A 17,768-nucleotide genomic window follows, 5' to 3' on the forward strand; every position below is an offset into this window, starting at 1 on the left:
ACAGAGAAACCAAGATGGCGGCATAGGTCAACACCGGAGATTGCTCCCTCGCATAACCACTTCAAAAATACAACTAAAAGACGGAACGGACATCATCCAGAACCACAGGAAGGCTGGCTGAGTGGAAATTCTACAACTAGAAGGAAAGAGAAAAGCATACCGAGACTCAGAGAAGGTGCGGTGCGGAAGTAAAGTACAGAGGTACGGAGGCGCATGCGGAGAGGGCTGGCGGCTGAGGACACGGTTGTCTTTTTCAATCGGGAGGGAGTCTCAAGCTCTGAGCTCCAGTTCCGGGAGAGTCTCTGGGGACCCAGACTCATACGGGAGAAACTGGACTGTCTGGCATCGGTTGGAACTCGAGGGCAGCTTTCTCTCCGGGGTGCTTGCAGCGATTGCCGGGACACTGAGAAGCGGGGCCTCTGAGGGCAGGACTGAGAGCAGCCATAACTGCTTGCTCTGCCCTGTTGATCCCCTGGGACCCCGCCATGCATGGAGGCTTTTGCATATGAAAGGCCTGGCCCTTTGCAATCTGATAATTACCTAACAAACTGCAGCTGGCCCCAGGGCCCAGGGCAACTTGCATTGCTTCACAGCTGGCTCCTGCTGGATAGCCTGAGGCAGAGGCTAGATTAGCACCTCCTTAGAGATCCAGGAGCCAGTGTGCCCAGTGGTCAGAGTGGGACCATCCAGATTGCAGCTCCTTGGATCCAAAAAAGACACACTCAGGGGGCAGACTCTGTGAGCACCAAAGCCCCATTGAAGCAAGTCTTGCCCCGGAGGGGTGTCTCCAGCACAGAAGTTCTCCCACTGCAGACACAGCTGATTCTCACAGCCAATTGGCCTGGAGGTCAATCCCTCCCAGTGTTACCTACAACAATCAAGGCTTAACTACAACAAGACTGTGCACAAAGCCCACAAAGGGGTGCACCAAGAGTGTCTACCTCAGGTAATTGGGGAGGCTCAGCCACTGGGCCCTATAGGACACCTAGCACAGAAAGCCACTCTATCGACACAGTGAAGCATAAAAAAAATGCGGAGACAAAGAAACAGGACACAAATGACAGAAATGGAGGAAAGCAAACTACTGGATATAGAGTTCAAAACCACACTTTTAAGATTTTTCAAGAATTTTCTAGAAACCGCCGATAAACTAATGAGACCCTCAAGAAATCTAGTGAGACCCTCGAGGTTGTGATAAAGGACCAACTAGAAATTAAGCATACACTGACTGAAATAAAGAATATTATACAGACTCCCAACAGCAAACTAGAGGATTGCAAGAATCAAGTCAGAGATTTGAAATACGAAGAAGTAAAAAACACCCAACCGGAAAAGCAAAATGAAAAAAGAATCCGAAAATACGAAGATAGTGTACGGAGCCTCTGGGACAGCTTCAAGCGTACCAACATCTGAATTATAGGGGTGCCAGAAGAAGAGAGAGGGCAAGATATTGAAAATCTATTTGAAGAAATAATGACAGAAAACTTCCCCTACCTGGTGAAAGAAATAGACTTAAAAGTCCAGGAAGCGCAGAGAACCCCAAACAAAAGAAATCCAAAGAGGACCACACCAAGACACATCATAATTAAAATGCCAAGAGCAAAAGACAAAGAGAGAATCTTAAAAGCAGCAAGAGAAAGAGACTCAGTTACCTACAAGGGAGTACCCATACGACTGTCAGCTGATTTCTCAACAGAAACTTTGCAGGCCAGAAGGGAGTGGCAAGAAATATTCAAAGTGATGAATACCAAGAACCTACAACCAAGATTACTTTATCCAGCAAAGCTATCATTCAGAATTGAAGGTCAGATAAAGAGCTTCACAGATAAGGAAAAGCTAAAGGAGTTCATCAGCACTAAACCAGCATTATATAAAACGCTGAAAGGTATCCTTTAAGAAGAGGAAGAAGAAGAAAAAGGTAAAGATACAAATTATGAACAACAAATACACATCTATCAACAAGTGAATCTAAAAATCAAGTGAATAAATAATCTGATGAACAGAATAAACTGGTGATTATAATAGAATCAGGGGCATAGAAAGGGAGTGGACTGACTATTCTTGGGGGGGAAGGGTGTGGGGGATGCGGGAAGAGACTGGACAAAAATCATGCACCTATGGATGAGGACAGTGGGGGGGTGGTGGGAACCGGGTGGAGGGGAGCTATGGGGGGGAAAAGAGGAACAACTGTAATAATCTGAACAATAAAGATTTAATTTAAAAAAAAAGCAAGTAAACAAACCTCAAAACCTAGTTTAGCATTATAATAAGATTTTTTAATAAATATCTTAAAATTGAAAACAGGGACTTTGTGCAAATAAGGGTACTATTATAACAGTTTAAATGAAGACATCTATAGACAAGGAAAAAAGATCTCACAAACCAAAAATTAACAAGAGAGATTACACAATGAAAACACTTCTCAAAATGTACGGCAATGCGGCAAATCTATTTACTATTTACTAACATTATAGTTATATCGGACTCTGCGATGCAAGGGCAGGAACCACAGCTTTTATAGGTTTATACAGCCCAGAATGCCTTGCACACAGTGGGAACAAACAGGTTGCTGTTGAATATGAAAACTTAACAAAAATTTTAAAACTATTTTATTAATTGATTTGACACTGAGAAAGAGATCAACTTGCTGTTCCATTTATTTATGCATTCTTTGGCTGATTCCTGTTATGTGCCCTGACTGGAGACTGAACCTGAAACCTTGGTGTATTAGGAGGACACTCTAACCAACTGAGCTACCCTGCCAGGGCAAAACATTTCATTAAAAAGATAGAAAATATATGCACCCCTATATTCACTGCAGCACTATTTACAATAGCCAGAATATGGAAGTAACTTAGATGTCCATCAACAGATGAATGGATAAAGAAGATGTGATTACACACACGCGCACACGTACGCACACACACACAGGGACTGGAATATTACTCAGCAATAAAAAAGAATGAAATTTGCAACAGCATGGATAGGATCTGGAGGGTATTATGCTAAGTGGAAATGAGTCAAACAGAGAAAGACAAATACTGCATGATTTCACTCATATGTGAAGCTAAAAAAAAAATCAAAACAAGTGAACAAACAAAACCCAACTCATAGAAACAAAGAACAAACTGATGGTTGCTGGGGTAGGTGGGTAGGAAGTGAAGGGATGGGTGAAAAAAGTTAAGGGGAATACAGTCAATAATAGGGAGATCACTGCACAGTGGAAAATGGTTACTAGACTTAGTGTGCTAATCACATGGGAAGGTAATGTGGAACCACTATGTCAGTGGTTCTCAACCTTCTGGCCCTTCAAATACAGTTCCTCATGTTGTGACCCAACCACAAAATTATTTTTGTTGCTACTTCATAACTGTAATGTTGCTATTATTATGAATCGTCATGTAAATATCTGATATGCAGGATGGTCTTATGCAACCCGTGAAAGGGTCGTTTGTCCGCCAAAGAGGTCGAGACCCACAGGTTGAGAACCACTGCACTATGTTGTACACCTGAAGCTAATACTGATGCCAACTATAGTTTTGTGTGTGTGTGTGTGTGTGTGTGTGTGTGTGTTTAATAGAAAAGCCCTTTAGGCAGTTAAAGAAGGAAAAGAGACTACGTAGTTCCAGACCAATCTGTAGACTAACCAAATGAAACAAACAAAGGCAACAAATGGGTCAAAAGGGATGAGTGCACCCCAGGCAGTCTAAAAACAAGACACCAAGACAGACACAGACAGACAGACACACACACACACACACACACACACACACCAACTATATCTTCTAGTTACTATGCATCTCTTATCTTAAACTAGAGGCCTGGTGCACAGATTCATGCACTGGTGGGGTCCCTCGGCCTGGCCTATGGGGATTGGGCCAAATCTGATCTCTGGGTCTGGGGTGTGGGTGAAGCAGATTCGGGGCCAACAGTGCCCCAGCAGCAACCTAACCCACGGCTGATTCCACAAGGAATCGGGCTCCCTCCTATATTCGTCAGAGCGTGTGCCCCCTAGTGGTCACCGCTTAACATAGCTACTGGATGAATGGTCGAACAGTCGCTTAAGCTTTTATATCTATACTAGAGGCCCAGTGCACGAAATTCAGGCATGGGTAGGGTCCCTAGGCCTGGCTGGAGATCAGGGCCCATAGGGGATTTTCGGCTGCCAGCCGGGGCCTTCCTTCCCCTGGCTGCTGGCTACCGGCCAGGGCCTTCCTTCATTCCGCACCACTCCCTGGTGGTCAGCAAACGTCATAGCAAGTGGTTGAACTCTTGAGGGGACAATTTGCATATTAGCCTTTTATTATATAGAAGGATATATAAAAGCCTAAGCGACTGTTATGACTGGTCAACTGGTCACTATGATGTGCACTGACCACCAGGGGATAGATGCTGAATGCAGGAGCTGCCCCCTAGTGGTCAGTGCGCTCCTACAGCCAACCTCCCGCAGCCGGCCAACCTCCTGCAGTCCCTCCCCTGGGTCAGCTGGCCCCAATCAGCCCCAATCGAGAATGGGCGAGACGGCCCCAATTGCCCCTATCACCAGCCAGGGCAAGGGGCCCCACCCGTGCACAAATTTGTGCACCAGGCCTCTAGTATATAGATAACTGACTAAGTACACCTACATCACCATCCTCATCTGGTCAGTTTGTCATTTCTCTTATAAAGTGACTAGAGACCCGGTGCACGAATTCGTGTACCAGTGGGGTCCCTCGGCCTGGCCTGCGGGATCAGGCCAAAACCAGCTCTCCAACATCCCCCGAGGGGTCCTGGATTGCGAGAGGGTGCAGGCCAGGCCAAGGGACCCCACCGGTGCATGATCAGGGCCGGGGAGGGACATAGGAGGTTGGCCAGCCGGGGAGGGACTGCGGGAGGGCTCCAGGGCATGCCCAGCCTGTCTCAGTCCCAATCGGCTGGATCCCAGCAGCAAGCTAACCTACCAGTCGGAGTGTCTGCCTCCTGGTGGTCAGTGCACATCATAGTGAGCGGTTGAACAGCCTTAGCATATCATTAGCATATTATGCTTTTATTGGTTGAACAGACAATGAGACGACTGGACACTTAGCACATTAGGCTTTTATTATATAGGATTTCTAGAAACTATGGGCATCCAGAAGATGATAGAAGGAAACATAAGAGGGAGACTTTGCCATGAACTGGGGAACATAGCTCTGCTTTGCACCTAAGATCCATGACAACAAATGCTCTTGCCCCATATCGGTGAGGCTGTGTTTCCTACTGTGCATCCTTCAGAAAAGAGACCTAATAAGAAGTACCAGTGAAGAAAGGGGTTGCAGCCAAAGTCTGGGAAAAATGCTCAAAGAGTCTCTATGTCAACAGTTATAAAAAATTTTAGTCCCCTTTCTACTCTTAAGATTATTGGTGACCCCAAATGTGGGTTATATCTAGATATTTGCCATATTACAAATAAACTGATAAGTGCAAAAATAACTGAACAATTCATTTCAAAATAACATTCTAGAAATGGTGCTGAGAAAAACAAACATCCATATGCAAAAGAGTGAAATTGGATTCTTAGCTAACATCATATACAAAAATTAGCTCAAAGAGGATCAATAATTATAAATGTAAGACCTACACCTATCAAACTCCTAGAAGAAAACAGGGCAAATGCTTCACATTAGATTTGGCAATGATCACTTGGATATGACACCAAAGGTACAAGTAACAAAAGGAAAAAAGACAAATTGAACTTGATGAAAAATTTTAAATTTTGTGCATCAAAAGACAATATCCAGCTCTTTATCACAGTCGGCTACTTCTGGATGAAGCTGAATATCTTTTTCCTAGCCACTGACTATCAAAAACTCACCGAAGCAGATGATAAACACAAACTTCGTACCTTTTATGAAAAGCGTGTGGCACAGAAGTTGGTGCTGACAATCTGGGTGAAGAGTGGAAGGCTTATGTGGCTTAACAGTGATGGGAACTGCCAACAAGGTTACTGCATGAAGAAGGGTGTCTTGACCCATGTCTACCTGCTACGGAGGAAAGGGCATTCCTGGAGAACTGGATAAAGGAGGCGCAAATCTGTTTGGGGTTGCACTGTAGATGCAATCTCAGTGCTCTCAACCTGGTCATTGTAAAAAGAGGAAAGAAAGATATCCCTGGTCTCACTGATACCACTTTGTCTCATCGCCTGAAGCCCAAAAGAGCTGGCACAAGCCGCAAACCTTTCAATCTCTCTAAAGAAGATAATGTTCACCAATATGTTGTGAGAAAGCCCCTAAACAAAGAAGGTAAACAACCTCAGACCAAAGCACCCAAGATTCAGCATCTTGTCACTCCATGTGTCCTGCAACACAAACACTAGCATATTGCTCTGAAGAAGCATCATGGAAGAGAAATAAGAAAGAGGCCAGCCCTAGCTGGTTTGGCTCAGGGGATAGAGCCTTGGCTTGTGGACTGAAGGGTACCAGGTTCGATTCTAGTCAAGGACACATGCCTGGGTTTCAGGCTCGATCCCTAGTAGGGGATGTGCAGGAAGCAGCCTATCAATGATTCTCTCTCATCATTGATGTTTCTATCTCTTGCTCCCTCTCCCCTCTCTAAAATTCAATTAAAATATATTTTAAAAAAAGAAAAGAGGCCAGAGAATGTGCTGGCTGTGTAATTAGGAGAATGAAGGAGGACAATGAGACACCTGGAACCGATTGCCAGGAGACAGAGGCTGTCTTCTGAGAGATTTTACCTCCACACCTGAGTCCAATCAAAAGTAAGATTTTTCTAAGAGTAACAAATAAATAAGGTCAGACACACAAAAAAAGTATCAGCGGAGTAAAAAGACAACCCACAGAATGGGAGAAAATATTTGCAAATCATACATCTGATAAGGGATGAATATCTACAATATATACAGAACTTCTAAAACTCAACAACAAAAAGAACCTAATTCAAAAATGGGTAAAGATGTGCAGAGGTCAGTAAGCACCTGGAAAAGATGCTCAACATCGCTTGTCATTAGGGAAACGCAACTCAAAACTACCAGGCAGGGGACTCTTTCCCTGCCCCATGTGGGAGTCTGTGCTGTGGGACTCTTTCCCTTTCCCCACATGGGAGTCTGTACTTGTTCTTCAATAAATTTCCACCTTTGCTATACCAAAAACAAACAAAACAAACAAAAACAAAAAACTACCAGATAACACTGCACACACATCAGGATGGCAACTATCAAAAATCCATCAATAAAATAAGCCTTGGCAAGGATGTGCAGCAAATGGAACACTCGTGTACTTTTGGTAAGAATGCAAAATAGCCGAAACCGGTTTGGCTCAGTGGATAGAGCGTCGGCCTGCGGACTGAAAGGTCCCAGGTTCGATTCCGGTCAAGGGCATGTACCTGGGTTGCGGGCACATCCCCAGTGGGAGATGTGCAGGAGGCAGCTAATCGATGTTTCTCTCCCATCGATGTTTCTAACTATCTATCTCTCTCCCTTCCTCTCTGTAAAAAATCAATAAAATATAAAAAAAAAAAAAAAAGAATGCAAAATAGTACAGCCATTGTAGAAAATTGTACAGAGCTCCTCAAAAAACTAAAAACAATTACCATGGGATCCAGCAATTCCACTTCAGGCTATAAACCCTGAAGAATTGAAAGCAGAGAGTTAAATAAATATTTATACACCCATGATTAGCATTATTCACAATAGCTAGGATGTGGAAGTCATCCAAGTTTCCTTTGAGGAGCAAATGGATAAGTCTAATGTGGAATTATCCATACAATGGAATATTACTCAGCCTTAAAAAGGAAGAAAATTCTGGCAGATGCTATAACATCAATAGACCTTGAGGACATTATGCTAAGTGAAATAAGCCAGTCACAAAAGGACAAATACAGTATGATTCCACTCATATGAGATACCTAGAATATTGAAAATCATAGAGACAGAAAGTAGGTGGCAGGTACCCGGAGCAGGGGGGAGGGGGAATGAAGACAGTTTCAGGTTTACAAGATGAAAAAAGTTCTGGAGATAAGATGGTGGTGATGGTGATGATTATGCAACATTATGAACATATTCAATTCCACTGAAATATACCACCAAAGATTCTATTCCGATTCTGTTCTTACACGTTTTTTTTTAAATATATTTTCATTGATTTTTTACAGAGAGGAAGGAAGAGGGATAGAGAGTTAGAAACATTGATGAGAGAGAAACATCAATCAGCTGCCTCCTGCACACCCTCTACTGGTGATGAGCCCGAAACCAAGGTACATGCCCTTGACCGGAATCGAACCTGGGACCCTTCAGTCCACAGGCTGACGCTCTATCCACTGAGCCAAAACCGGTTAGGGCTGTTCTTACACATTTTCATTTTCAAGTAGTGCTATTCAAGTAATAGCTAAGGCAAAATCAGGAGCTCAAATATGTGGCATTTGACTAAATCAAACTGAAGTCATTTTATCAAAAGCAAGTGTCCTCAATGTGAAACAGTGTGCGTGTGTGTGCGTGTGTGTGTGTGTGTGTGTCACTGAAGCCTCAGGAGGAAGCTCCTAATCCCCTCTTCCTTTCAGCTCCCTGTTGGGATGGCTCAGCTACCAAAATAACCTGAGCTGGGGCCTGTAGAACAGCTCAGCCCTTGAGGCCACCAAAACAGGAGGCAACTGTGATGCATCGCTTCTCAGGAAGACTGAGACTGGAGAGAGAGCGTCCACTCATTCCCAGGTTGTAGAGATGGTTTTTCGGGGGTGGGGTGGGGTGTGGCGCACAGCAAAAAGGAGTTCACTACGTGAGGAAGAGGAGACTCCCTGCCACTTGTGTGAAGTTCTGGAAATTCCACTGATTCACCCTGATGCCAGACACACAGTGGAAAATTACAAAATAGAAATAAGCTCATGCATGATAAGGGCTTCCCCCCAACATTCCTAAACCAAAAGGGCCCAACAAACTCATAGCACACACCCCTGGAGAAAAACCCTGTCAATTCACTACTGGTCAAAAGATCCGTACAGCTCCCAACAGGTGCACCCACCACCACTGACAGAGCACGACAAAAAAAGACCCAAGACCTTCAAGACACAGTAGCCTGGAAGAACTGCACATACCTCAGCCTGGGCGGCCATAAAAGATACTACAGAGCAGGTAGCTTACCCAGTGGAAATGTATTTCCCACAGTCTGGGAAGCTGGGACGCTGAGCTCAGGGTGCCAGCATGATCAGCTCCTGGTGAGGATGCTCCTCATGGCTTGCACACGGCCGCTTCCTCAATGTGTCCTTACATGGCGGAGAGAGAAAGCAAGCGCTCTAGTGGCTCTTCTTATCAGGACACAAACCCGACTGGATCAGGGCTCTACCATAGTAACCTGTAATTAGGTTAACCTAATGACTTTTACAAAGGCCCCTTCTCCAAAACTGCCACACTGGTTAAGGCTTTAACATACGAGTTTTGGGGAATGCAATTCAGTCCACAGCATAAAGACCAAGCCAAACAACTAGAACAGGAGACTACAATATAAAAATTCTAATTAAAGCCTATCAATACACAACATGGAGGAATGTCACAAGCATCAAGTGGAGTAAAAGAGACAGACACAAATGATACACTGTATGATTCCATTAGCATAATGTTAGAAAGAAACCCTCCTCTCTGGTGTTAGAGTCAGCACAGCTGTTACCTTGGGGAGGAAGAACAGTGAAAAGATGAGGAGGAGGTAGAAAAAAGGCTGCTGGGGTTCAAGTCATAGCATATTTTTGCCCTTAGTATACTTTGGATCAGGATGATACAAACACAATTACTTTGTGATATTTCATCAAGCTGTATACTTATGATTTAAGCACTTTTCTAAGATATTTTATATTTCAATAAAGACTCAGGCTCAGGTAACCAGGGCCGGCCGAGGCTTGCCCTGCCGGCAGTGGCAGCAGCAGAGGTGTGATGGGGCATTGCCTTCCCCTGATCACCGGGTCACCTCCTGCCCCTGAGGGCTCCCGGACTATGAGGGAACCCCCTCCAGTGTGTGTCTGTGTGTGTGTGTGTGTGTGTGTGTGTGTGTATGTATGTATGTATATATATATATATATATATATATATTTTTTTTTTTTTTTTTTAAAAAACAGCAAAATCATCAACAAAAATGTGAAAAAGAAATGGACTAAACAAACCACAGAAAGGGCATTTGTTTAGAGTATGAAAGTTGAAACAAGGCAGAGTGTCACCTTGCTGACCTTGACTGGGGAATGCACATCCAGCAGTTCAAACTTTTCACTGCTCTGTGCACGTCCGTAAATGACTGCAAAAGCACTGGGTACTGATTTGGGGACCACAAATACATTTCAGGTAGTGGGTGAGTGTGCAAATATGGAATTTGCAAATAATGAGATCAACTGTATCTGTTCTGGAGACAGATAATGATGGTAATTGCGCGACAATGCAAATGTACTTAATGCCACTGACCTGTACACATAAAAATTGTTAAAATGGTAAATTTTACATATTTTTTAAAAGAGTCGCAATAGTGTAATTGACAGACTGTCAATTTGTAGGAATTGTGTTTATTTGAGTTTTTCCTTTTCTGCATGTGAACTGTAAAGTCCTGACCTCCGGGTTGTACTAAATGCGCTACCACCAACTGTCTTGATGCTTTTCAGTCACATCTGCGATCAGAACACGAAGGCTCTTCCACCCTCTGCCCGCTTCCAAATCTGCCACTGTTAACTTCCAAATGAAGCAAACTGTCTGGGTAGTAACTCTTTGTCAATCACTATAGTTGTTTTGAATAAACATTCGATTAAGCACTGCCCTCCCCACCCCAAGAAATTACTACTTGTTGAGTTTCAGTAGACAGTCAGAGAAAAATGCCTGCGAGCACTTGAAAGGGTATTAGAACATTCCTCTCTTTTCCAGCCACGTGTCTGTCTGTGGAAGATCAGGTTTCTTCATACACTTTAACCAAAACAACATACTGAAGTAGTTCGAATGCAGAAGCAGATATGAAAACCTAGCAATCTTCTATTAAGCAGACATTAAAGAGATTTGCAAATAATTAAAAGTATTACTCTTCTCAATAATTTGTTTTGGAAAAGAGTCATTTTTTCATAAAAATACATTACTTATATTAATATGTAATAGGTTATTTTAAATGAATTAATATATATTTTAAGTTCCTTAGTGTTAACTTCTACTGCAGTATCAATAAATATAACCCATATAAACAAGTTCTCCATGTTTTTATCCTCACCCGCAGATATGTTTTTATTGATTTTTAGAGAGAGATGTGGGGGAGGGGGGAAAAGAGAGACAGAAAGAGAGAGAGAGAAACATCGATTGTCTGTCTCCCGTACATGCCTCGTGGATCGAACCTGCAGTCAACTGAGTCACCTGGCCAGGGTGAGAGCTATCAATTTTAAAAATTTAAAGGAATTCTGAGACAAAAAGGTTTGAGAACAGCCTTAGCCATTTTGGCTCAATGGTTAGGTTGTTGGCCCATGGACTGAAGGGTCTTGGGTTTAATTCCAGTCAAGGGCATGTACCTCAGTCAGGGCGGTGTGGGAGGCAACCAATCAATGTGTCTCTCTCACATTGATGTTTCTCTCTCTTCTGTCTCTCCCCTTCCCTTCCACTCTCTCTAAAAATTAATGGAAAAATTATCCTCAGGTGAGGATTAACAACAAAAAAAGTTTGAGAACTGTTGTTAATCAATGGAGCTGCACAAAACAACTGACATTTAGTTTTAATGGTTATGCAGCAATAAAATTGTGAGGGGGGAAAGCCAGGATACAAAATTGCGACCCAAAGTATGTTGAGAAAACATACATATAAATATGGAGAATATACAAAGATAACAATGGTATTCAGGGAATTATGACTGGGATTTGTTCCCTCTCAAATCTCCAAACTTTCTCTAAAGGTAATGTATTCTTCACAGACTAAAAAAATTGTTGTGACTAAAATGTATTACTATTACCCTAGACCAGTGATTCTCAACCTTCCTAATGCTGCGACCCTTTAATACAGTTCCTCATGTTGTGGTGACCCCCAACCATAAAATTATTTTCGTTGCTACTTCATAACTGTAATTTTGTTACTGTTATGAATTGTAATGTAAATACCTGATATGCAGAATGTATTTAGGCAACCCCTGTGAAAGGGTCGTTCGATCCCCAAAGGGGTCGCAACCCACAGGTTGAGAACCGCTGCCCTAGACAGTTTGGCTCACTGGATAGAGCAGTGATGGCTAACCTATGACACGCGTGTCAGAGGTGACACGCAAACTCATTTTTTTTTTAATATATTTTATTGATTTTTTACAGAGAGGAAGGGAGAGAGATAGAGAGTTAGAAACATCGATGAGAGAGAAACATCGACCAGCTGCCTCCTGCACATCTCCCACTGGGGATGTGCCCGCAACCCAGGCACATGCCCTTGACCGGAATCGAACCTGGGACCTTTCAGTCCGCAGGCCGACGCTCTATCCACTGAGCCAAACCGGTTTTGGCACAAACTCATTTTTTTGGTTGATTTTTCTTTGTTAAATGGCATTTAAATATATAAAATAAATATCAAAAATATAAATCTTTGTTTTACTATGGTTGCAAATATAAAAAAAATTTCTATATGTGACACGGCACCAGAGTTAAGTTAGGGTTTTTCAAAATGCTGACACGCCGAGCTCAAAAGGTTCGCCATCACTGGGATATAGAGTGTCAGTGCACAGGATGAAAGGTCCCAGCTTCGATTCTGATCGAGGGAACATACCTCGGTTGCAGGCTCGATCCCCGACCCTGGTCAGGGTGCACCCTGGTCAGGGTACTTGCAGGAGGCAATCAATCTATGTGTCTCTCTCACATCAATGTTTCTCTCTCTTTCTCTCCCTCTCCCTTCCACTCTCTCTAAAAGTCAATGGAAAAATACCCTTGGGTGAGGATTAAAAAATATATATTAAAAAAAATATATATAGCCATTCATGTAAAATTTCAAGAAGTTCAGACATCCCAGGATGAAGAATTATAATTTTATCATTCTTAGAATCAACAACAAATACTTATTGAGCACTAAGAGGCTAAAGGTGATTGGTTTAAATTCTTTTTTTTAAAAATATATTTTATTGATTTCTTACAGAGAGGAAGGGAGAGAGATAGAGAGTTAGAAACATCAATGAGAGAGAAACATCGACCAGCTGCCTCCTGCACATCTCCCACTGGGGATGTGCCCGCAACCCAGGTACATGCCCTTGACCAGAATCGAACCTGGGACCCTTCAGTCCGCAGGCCGATGCTCTATCCACCGAGCCAAACCGGTTTCGGCTGGTTTAAATTCTAATCCTTCCTCCCACCCACTCTGGTGCCTTCTCTAGGGTAGAAAACAGGACACTTGCAGTTAAATGTGGAGGACAGACAGTAAAGGCAGATAGCATAAAAAAGCACAGTAATAAGTTGAGAAGACAACAGTAGGAAAGATACTTCAATAACTTTCTGAAAGAGACCACAGAGGAAACAAATAGCCAGAAACAATGTGATCTGCCAGCACAAGTCAGGGTTACAGACCTGGAGGTCCTGGGGAACCAAAGGTGATGTGGGAGCTGATGAGCTCATTCCAAGGTTAAAAGTCTATATACAGAATGGCTGCTGCTCCCCAAACCAATCAATAACTACAGGTTCTTAAGAGGCTAGAAATGTACTCTGTGGAAAAGATAACAAGGCTCTGGACTCAAGGTCCCAGCAGAGAAGAGTAGTGAGGAGATGAAAAAGGCGGAATGAAGTGTCGCACTGCCACTTATGGGTGGGACCACCGGCTCCTTCCAAGCAGAACATAGGATCCTCCCTCCCCCACTTTTTTCCTTCCCTCCCTCCCGAAGAAATACAGGGGCTTTATTATAATCAGTATTATTCCTGAAGTTACACTGGATAAGCTCATTCAGGAAAGCATTTTTGCTTTCAATGACCCAGAGCCCACACACACGACAGATACAGCTATAAGTACATGAAGAGTCTTATCTAGAGAAACTGAATGTTCCCAGAGAAGAGAGCCAAAGGCTATCTAATGAACCTGGGGTCCTCCAATAAAAGCATTAAACAACTCCCAACAGGAAAGCTTTGTGGATAAACATACCCTACACATGGAAATACAAACAACCAACCAGAGATTAACAGATTACAAAGAAAATGTCTGTATGTAAGAGAGACACCAAGAAGAACCCCAGAGAAAAGAGAAACAATGCAGGGAGCAAAAATCTACCTAAAAAAAAGAGAGAGAGAGAGAGAGAGAGAAAGAATAAACCTGTCACTACACTCAGGGAGTTAGAAAGAACTGGATGCTACGAAGACAAATAATCAGAGAACAAGAAAGAGCTGGGATAAGAGGGAAGCATGAATATGATCATGTAAGACTGGACGATAAAATTAAAAACATCTCCTAGAAAGTAAAATAAAAACACAGAATGGAAAACAGATCAAATAACAACAAAAAGATCAAGAGTTCCAAAATGAAGATTTTTAAATAATAAACTGAGACAATTCTCCAGGACTGAAAAACAAGAATCTCTACATTGAAAGGGTCCTACGAGCACCAAGAACAATGAATGAAGACCAACTCCGGGGCACCTCCCTGTGAAATTCCTGAACAGCAAAGATAAATGAGAAGAGTCTAAGAAGCTTCTAGAAACAAACAAAAAGTCACATAAATTAACCACTTACATTGTTATACTCTAGTCTTTGGAACTACTGATATCTGAAAACCCTTTGTGATCTTAATTTTTAGTTTCTCACTCTCTAATCACCATCTGTCTCCCTTTCCCACTTACTTGGAGCTATAATCCATTTGATACCTTTGTAATTAGCTAGTTATCCTATATCCTATATAATAAATCCTATATAATAAAAGAGAAACATGCAAATTAACCATCCCTCTGCTATGGTCAAGCCACGCCCACCAGCCAATGAGTATGCAAATTCACCCAACAAAGATGACAGGCAATTTGCATACACAGAGCAGAATGGGAGAGCAGGCAGCTTGGGGGGACATGTCTCCCTCAGTCGCTCCCTTGGGGGGGACGTTCCTCCCTTGGTCACCAGACGGAGAGCAGAGCAGGAGAGCTGGAGGCTTGGGGGGACATGGCTCCCTCGGTCTGGGAAAACCCAGAGTGTGAGGAGCACCAGGAATTTTGGGAATCGTAGTTCTGGTGGCAGCCCCAGGACCGGAAGCAGAAGCCCAGAGCACAGGGAGCACTAGGAATGCTGGGAATCGTAGTTCTGGTGGCAGACGGATCTCCTAGACCAGGGGTGGGCAAACTTTTTGACTCGAGGGCCACAATGGGTTCTTAAACTGGACCGGAGGGCCGGAACAAAAGCATGGATGGAGTGTTTGTGTGAACTAATATAAATTCAAAGTAAACATCATTACATAAAAGGGTACGGTCTCTTTTTTTTTTTAGTTTTATTCATTTCAAACAGGCCAGATCCGGCCCGCGGGCCGTAGTTTGCCCACGGCTGTCCTAGACACTAGAGCAGCGGCTCTCAACCTGTGGGTCGCGACCCCTTTGGGGGTCGAACGACCCTTTCACAGGGGTCACCTAAATACATCCTGCATATCAGATATTTATATTACGATTCATAACAGTAGCAACATTACAGTTATGAAGTAGCAACGAAAATAATTTTATGGTTGGGTCACAACATGAGGAACTGTATTAAAGGGTCATGGCATTAGGAAGGTTGAGAACCACTGCACTAGAGCAAAGTGAGCCTGGAACACGTTACTGTTGCAGTTGGGGATGGAGGGAAAGCATAGGTGAGAGACATAAGTAAAATCAGAGTGTCTAGGAAAGGGAAGATATCCTAAAACTTCCAGGAAATCTCCACCAATGGAACAAAGAAAAAAAAAAGCCTCTATTATTCTGTGAGCAACAAATCAAACTGGGTTGGGGGTCTCAGACAATCCGCTCATATGATTGCAAAGACAGAAACTCCCGGATTGGAGAGGGTGTAGGTCAGGCTGAGGGACTCCCCCCCCCCCCCCCCAGTGCATGAATCTTCGTGCACCGGGCCCCTAGTTGTTAATAATAGGAAAGGAGCAAGCGGGGAGACAGGCATTATAAGCATGGCCATTTCGGGCAGCTTCACTAGGAAGCTGCATTTCACACTCCCCAGGGAACCATGGGTCCACTTCCCATAGATCACTGGGAGAAGGGACTGGACAAAATGAAGATGGGTGCATGTGCAGTAGGGTCAGGGTGACACAGGGAACAGAGATCATTGGCTAGAGTGGGCAGGGCCAATGGAGGTCTTTGAAAATTTGGGGATACATAATCCCAAGATAAAAGAAATTCTCGCTCTTCTTGGCTCTTGGAGTTTCTTGGCTCTCTGGTTACTTTGGCTTTGCTCCTGCTTCCTTGCATTCGCCCATGTACCCTCCATAGCCATGTGGCCCTGAGGATGGACCCCACATGCAATGAACTGATGAACCACAGTAGGCAACACAAACCAAGCTAGCGTGAAGTTGGACTGGACTGTGTCCCAACATGGAACGGGAACTCTGGGCAACGGCCTTAATCCCAGCTCTGCTGGAGTTACAGCTACACTTCCTCCATGGTGGGACCTTGGAAACTCAGGGGTGCAATTCCACAGAAACAAAGCTTTCTACAGTATCTCATTCTCTGGTGTGAATCTCAGAAAATTCCTTTTCTTATGATATTGCAAGAAACCCACTCCCACCAGCACCTGGAGGGGACAAGAAGAGCTCCCCACAACACACTGATCTCACCACCTTCCTATAGACAAAAATAATCAACAGCCCAGTGTTAGCAAGAGTGTAGAAAAATGGACACCTTTATTCATTTTGGTAGGTTAATAAAATAATATGACATTTTCTCAAAACCAAATGCCTACTACAATGCTAAACATTAATCCCCTTTGACACAGGATTGCCACTCCTAGGAATTTATCCTACAAAAACACTCTTAACAAGGGTGCAGAGAGTTATGTTATAGAATTTCCACTGCACATGTTGTAATAGCAAAATATCAGAAACCACCCAATAATGCCCACTGACGAGATAAACTATGGCACCAGTACACACTGGAAGACGACGTTCATTAAACAGTACGTGTTGAATCTATGAGCACTAAGATCCAGACATGGTCAAGTACACTGCCAAGGGAAATTACTATTATGTATCAGGAATTTTATCAGGGGTCCATGCCTGGGGAAAGGGAGTCCATCAACTACTTCTCAGAAGTGATTCCGACACAAAAGGCTGAAATGTATTTGGGGAAGAGAAAAAGCAGGTACAAAATCTAAATGCAAGAAGCAACAGGCTGTGTACTGCCTAGGTAGAACATTAGGAGGGAGTTAATTTAGTAGTTTTCATAGAAGTATTTTTGATAAATACGCAAAATGGTTGAGCAGAAAGCCGATATCACACAAGGCAGGAAAGCACATGCCTTCCTCCACCATAGCCCATCAAACATAAGCTATGAGGAAAGTATTTGGAGAGATAAGAAACTTCTTGAGGATAAATTTATTAACACAACAGCACTATTGATTTGCAAGTATCATGTGCTTACTTTACATGACTTTTAAAACCATTTTTACTATGGTGGCAGATATTACTAAACCAGAACAACACTACCCATTTTTAAAGGCAAAAGATTATTCAAACAATCAATATACTATATACTACATCTAAAGAAATGGGAAAGCAAAAGAATTCCCAAGTAATTAATGTTTCTTGTTCTTTAAAAAAAAATTTTAAATTAGCTTAGAAAGGAGCCCAAATCTATCTGTCCTCTTCCTCTTCTCTCATGTGGAACTAATCA

The 17,768-nt window shown here is 43.1% G+C and overlaps 1 protein-coding gene across 5 annotated transcripts in view; it reads right to left on the reverse strand.

The window, feature by feature from the left end:
- Window positions 1-9,208, reverse strand: part of MARK3 (microtubule affinity regulating kinase 3) — a 71,405-nt gene extending 62,197 nt beyond the window's left edge. For 2 of the 5 annotated variants that reach the window (XM_023747130.1, XM_023747127.1), the window contains exon 1: window positions 9,110-9,204. The gene's annotated coding sequence lies outside the window, so the exon portion shown is untranslated. Of the gene's footprint in view, window positions 1-9,109 lie in introns of all 5 variants that reach the window. The other 3 variants (XM_023747124.1, XM_023747131.1, XM_023747133.1) reach the window with 3 other exon arrangements.
- Window positions 9,209-17,768: the final 8,560 nt, after the last annotated feature.

This window comes from Myotis lucifugus, unplaced genomic scaffold (genome assembly GCF_000147115.1).
Source record: "Myotis lucifugus unplaced genomic scaffold, Myoluc2.0 scaffold_796, whole genome shotgun sequence".
Taxonomy (NCBI): domain Eukaryota; kingdom Metazoa; phylum Chordata; class Mammalia; order Chiroptera; family Vespertilionidae; genus Myotis; species Myotis lucifugus.